The sequence below is a fragment of the Xiphias gladius genome, chromosome 21 (genome assembly GCF_016859285.1).
Source record: "Xiphias gladius isolate SHS-SW01 ecotype Sanya breed wild chromosome 21, ASM1685928v1, whole genome shotgun sequence".
Classification (NCBI taxonomy): domain Eukaryota; kingdom Metazoa; phylum Chordata; class Actinopteri; order Istiophoriformes; family Xiphiidae; genus Xiphias; species Xiphias gladius.
The window spans coordinates 16,019,330-16,025,329 of NC_053420.1; positions in this window are offsets into that span (position 1 = coordinate 16,019,330).

The following is a 6,000-nucleotide window of genomic DNA, read 5'->3' on the forward strand; positions in this document are numbered from 1 at the left end:
GAGGCATGCTACAGGACAGTGTCATTTGTACAGCATTATCCAGTGTCACTGTTTATGATGTATCACAGGATTTTGGAGTTGAAATTTGGCAATTTTTGTTTGCCGATTCTGTTCTGAGAGAACCACTACATGTAGAATGCAAAGGAGGAAAATGTGAAACTATAATAAATGCCAGCTCCTGCTGTGATGACAGATACACTGCTAAATATGAACCGCTGAACTATGATTAGTAGAAAACAGGTTGTCTGGTTAATAGGACAACAGACAAAACTATTCACATAAAACAGTAGATATAAGCCTGCAGGTAAAAGCACTGAGGGTGTGATCTGCAACCAGGTCATTATTACAAAAAGAAGAGATCAGACTGATAATCAGGTGCACAATTGAGCGTTGTGTTATATGAACACACAAGGGGCATCTGTGAGAACATCCACAAGGAAAAAAGTGTGGCAATAGGAATTCCTGATACATGAGTAAGTAAAAGTTTAGTTATGTAGCATCTCTCAATACAAAAGTTGCAAAACACCCCATAATTAAAGTATTTAGCACAAATGTGATGATCTCAGCAATGTAACTACCTTCAGTGACTGACTCAGCTTTGATTCAATGAGAGGACGGATGTCAAAAAAATGTTGTAAATTAATTTAGGATGCACTCTGTGACCTCTGCAAATGAACCGGCGTATCTCGCTGTCAACCAACAGATCAATAGCCCTGACCCTTATGAACAAAATGAACTTTCAAACCTGGTTGTGACTAGGACGTATGGTGTTGGAGGCCATGAAGAGTTCACCGTAACTGTTAATTGTTTATGATGCTTTTGTAAATAATCTGCATTCTACGTGTTGAGCTTCTACCCCATGAAGTCAGAAGAACTATTAACATGTGTGATTCCAGTCCACGTCTGAGTAAAAGTTACATTGAGTAGATCTTTGTTTTACTTCATCTCTTCTCGCCTGTTTTATTTATCGCTCATGAGGCTGTTGAGACCTCACAGATTACATCGATTAGTTGAGTTACTGTTCTGAATGAAAAATCATATCTGAGCCTTCACAGTATTCAAAAAAGGCATTTTGTGACAATTTTTCTAGGCCTAATTTCCTACATGTTGATGTCATCTATTATAAAACTTGACCACAGCTATTCACTTCATATAAATCTTCAATTACAAAGAGGTCCTGGTTATTCTGAATACACCCATTTTTGAAGCTAATGAAAGACTTTGGGAGGCCAATCACTTAGTAATACAAAAATGGGTCAAAAAGTAAAAAAAACAAAAAAAAACAAAAGGAATGTAAAGTGTGTGAGGGGAGCAGAGAAGTAAAGAAAGAAACTGCAGATGAATGGTGACCTGGTGTCTAGACTATATGCAGGGGATTGGCATCCCATGCGTTAGCTGCAAAGCTAATCCCACATCCAAATCTTTCTTTTCTTTATGTGTTATTTCTGCTCTTTGGGTTTGAAAGCCTATTGGTTGCGTGGCTGCGGCTGTCATTGGGAGAGTTAATCTGTCCATAATGTTGTAATTGTGCAGGAAGTCATATGGCTTTGTTTAGAAAGTGTTACTTTGTCGAAACAGAACAAGTTCAGGAGGTCAGGGATCTGTGGAACATCTCCAATAGAGAAGCCCTAGAAAAGTGGAAGGTTGCTGTGACTCAATCTGTTTTGGAAGAACGCCTATGGGAGGGTTCTCCATCTGCCATAGCTAATTGGGAGGTAGTTGTAATCAACAAGGAGTCCCTTCTTGCATTAATAGTTGATGTAATGTAAATCGCACCCAGGAAAAGAAATCAAGGTCTGATAGAATTAAGTCAGCATCTGAAGCGACAGTCAGGTTCTTGGGTTTGAAGGACTATGCCCCCCAGTCACTGCAAGAGTTTATGAGAAGTCAAGCAACGATGAGCAACTTAGAGAGGGGGAAGGAGACGGAGGAGAGTGTGGATATGGATGAAGGTGTATTCTTTTGATGATATTTAAGATTTTTCTGATGATCTGCATCCATCAACTAATGTAAGAAGTCTTATTGCCAATGGACGGGAATTTAAGAAATGAATTGAGGATTGACAGGTTAAACCAGACTTTTTATGTCTTCAGGAAACATGGTTAAAAGCCTGCCTTTGATTTTGTCATTCCAGGACACGCATGTCTGCGCCAAGATAGACCTAGGTCACGTTCAATCTGAAAACAGTGTGCACGGTTTTCCTACGGGTTCCGGGTTGAACGACACGTTTCCCCAAAATAGTGTGAAAGGGTTCGCAAGGGGCTTTGAGGTACATTTTCTCTTGTTTGGTGGGTGTGTCAGAGGTGTTACCCAATCAGCAGTGAAATGTACATAGGCCCCACCATATTAAAAAGTCTGCCATAGTTGCAGTGCTTGCATAGCACGTCAGGGTGTTCAATGCACCAGCGGTTTCCCGTTTAAATAAATGTTTTGCCACGTTTTGTCGGGGCTGAACATGCCCCTTATAGGCCAAGCAGTAGTCGTGCTACATTTATAAAGTCAGGAATTCAGTATAGAATTTGTGAGTGTGCGCTGTCTTTTGAACGCTTGAGAGTAACAGTGTGGAGTGGTAAAGGCAAAATAAATTTAGTCAACTTCTATAATCCAAGTAAGCCTCTAATTCTATCCGAGCATGAGGGTATAGTGAGTGAGGCTAGCTCCCCGAGTCATCTAGGTATGGGATTTTAATGCTCATAACCCCTGGGGAAGTAGGGAAAGAGATGCAAATGGCACTGTGACTGACTAACTCTTAGACAGCTGCAATCTAGTAATTATGAATGACAGCAGACCAACTGGATTTGAAACTGATTAAATTGAGATGTCTTGTTTAGCTCTGAACGTCCTGAGAAAAGACTCAATGGGTCGTGATCACTGTGCTGTTCTCGGCCAGTTTGGAAGGTCCCTGGGGCCGGTTGGTATACCGACTTTACATGGTGGTTTTTTTTTTGTTTTAATCAAACGAGCGTTAAGCAACCTGTTCGTTCCGTAAAGCCGTTTCGGTGTTTGCATCTCTCCTCTCTCTCTCTCTCTCTCACACACTCTCCCAATGTGTCTGGCGCCAACCCGGCCCCACTCGACCACGAGTTCTTCTGCAACTTGGAGGGAGACACAGCGCCGGTCCACACTGCCCAAGATAAATGTAACCGTTCTCCGTCTCAATCGGTCTCTTGTTGTTGGGAACAGCTGGGCGAGCATTCTCGGGGGTGAGGGCTTTCCCCGTACATATGCCCTACTCGGTTGGCCCGCCCAGGTAGATAAAATGACTCGGTTTCCACTCAGGTAAAAGTTACGTTAACACGCCTTATTTCCCTCCTTTCAAACTCACCAGTTTTTGGCCACACAACTGTTTGGAGTTGCGTCCGGTACAGTAACTGAGTGGGGACTAGAGGCCTCGCTGCGCGCAGCCGCATAGCTGGCATACACCGATGTGCCTGCATGTGAGGCACGAAACAAAATACATTTCTGATCTGCTGCTAGTTACATTTGGAACAAACTCCCAGAGAGCTGCGACTCTCAGTTCTTTTAAATCAAGGTTGAAACTTTTATTTTTGTTTGTTATGTTTATGTAATGTCCTTTCATTAAATTAAATAATTACTCATTTCTTACCCTGCACTGTAACTTTTACTCTTGTATTTCTTTTTTAATTTCTATTTCAGATTTCTATCTAAATGCTTTTGCCCTAAGTACCAACAAAATGCAGTGGTGATTCCAAATTTGAAACCAGGATAAGACCCATCCTGTCCATCGTCTTATCGACCTATAGTGCTGACATCTGTTCTGTGCAATGTAATGGAAAGAATGGTTACAAATAGACTGGTACATTCCCTTGAAGCCAATGCTTTTTTTGTGAATTATCAAAATGGTTTCAGAATTGGAAGACCGGGTTATCCGGAAAGCCATTGTCAATAAGGAAGCTGGAATTGGGGAATTTCTCCAATTTGAAAAGCGTATGACTCTTTGTGGAGGTAGGGTGTGCTTATTAATCTGCATGATGCAGGTATTAATGGCAGAGTGCTTTATTGGATAAAGGATTTCCTCAATCATAAGTCTAGTTAGGTGAGAGCGGGGGAGTTTTTTTTCTGAAACTGTTGACATTGAAAATGGTACACCCCAAGGCTCACTCATTAGTCCATTCTTTAATGTAATGATAAATGACATCTTTCACTAAGAAGTGTAGTGTTAGGGTCAGCTGTTAAGGCTTTGGGAAGTCTTTCTCTGCAGACGATGGCGCCATCTGGAGGAGAAGGGAAAATATTGGTCATTTGTTCTGTCAAACTCAAAAGGCCTTTGACCAGGTTGTTCAGTGGGCGGATAAGTGGGGATTTGGGATTTCCATGTCTAAAAGTAAATTCATTATATTTGGCTTCAAGAGGAAAAATTCCTGCTTTAAATCTTTCTATGTATGAGTGTACATCACAAAGAGTTAAGGTCTTTGCATTGCTGGGTGTGTGGATGGATTAAAGGTAAAATGGAAAACCCATATAGATAAAATAATTTGTAAGTGTAAGAAAGTACATAACATTCTCCGTAGTTTAGCTGGAATTGATTCGGGGGATGAGAGAGACACCTTGCTTATGATTTATCAAGCCAGGATAAAATCTAATTTAGACTATGGTTGTGTTCTGTTTGGGCCAGCTGCTGAGTCTACTTGTAGAAAACTGGATCAGGTCCAAGCAAAGGCCTAAGAATTATTTCTGTGGAGCTTTTAGAATCACGCCTATTCCAGCCTTACTTGTGGAAATTGGGGAATAACCTCTTAAAAATGAGGAGAAAACAAACTGGTACTTCACTCCTGGTTTATGTAAAGTGGCCTTATTTAGAGCTGTGTAGCAAAATGACTTCTGGAGAATTACTGGGAATTTATAGGTAAGGAGAAGGAATCAAATTTCCTTCACTTCATCATGATGATAAACTCTGGGAGAAGGGATGATGTTGTTTTAACTAGTCTGAGTCTGGGGTGTTGTGGTCTAACCAGCTATTTGAAAGTGATAGGATATCCTGACAATCTGTCAGTGTGGAAATTTTTGGAACCACCCAACATGATGTATTCTCATGTAACAAATAAAGAAGCAAAAGGCTGTCTCAAAAATCTCTTCATTCAACTAGCCTGTATTTAACAAGACTATGTCAAAACCTAGTAAATGGCTGGACCACTCTTTAGCTGTTTGCCTCCCTCCAACTCTCTGTGCTCACATATACAGTAATTTCATACAGTCAAATTCCCAATAGAGCTTTTCTCATTTACATTTTTTGCTGTTTCTGTTGTCAGACAACAGAGCAAGTATGAAATAGAGACTGAAACGCGGCCCAATAAGACTACATGTTAACCAGCAGTCACTTCCAAGGCATTTCCAAGCCGCTTGCTCTGCTCTGCTAAAATCCTGATTTTATAACAAAATCACCAGACACATAAGTTACAGGCGACGGCTGTGCTCTGATTCTGGCTGTATTTACCCGTAAAATGATCACTCAGAGAGAAAGTCGGAAGCTCAAAGGGCAACACTGAAGACTCTCTTCTACAGAAAGTAGCTAAGTTTTTCCAGAAGCTCAATAGATTCGTCACTGGGTGGGTTTTGTGAAGAAAAGTCACCAAAAAGGTGTGAAAAGTCAGAAAATCTAGCAATAAAGGCTCTAAATTGGCAACACTGCTTGTAAAGGCCACCCAACCAAGTGGCACAAAATGTTTGCGCCAATTCATTTTCAAAGTGCAAAGACCATTGAGGAAAGGCCAACACTCGGCCGCTGACCAATGGTGTAACCTCTGCTCTCAGTAACACGGCATTCAGCTGATCAATGGTGTAGCTTGATCACTCACTCACTCAGTCACTCACTCACTCACTCAGTCACTCACTCAGTCAGTAGGTCAGTCAGTAGGTCAGTCAGTCAGTCAGTCACGGACATTCGCGTTTATAGGGCTCCCCCTGCCGTTGCGGTCCAGCCAAAAATATGGGATAAACGGCAAATGTCTGTGGAGGGCAGCATGAAGCTTTACAGCGTAC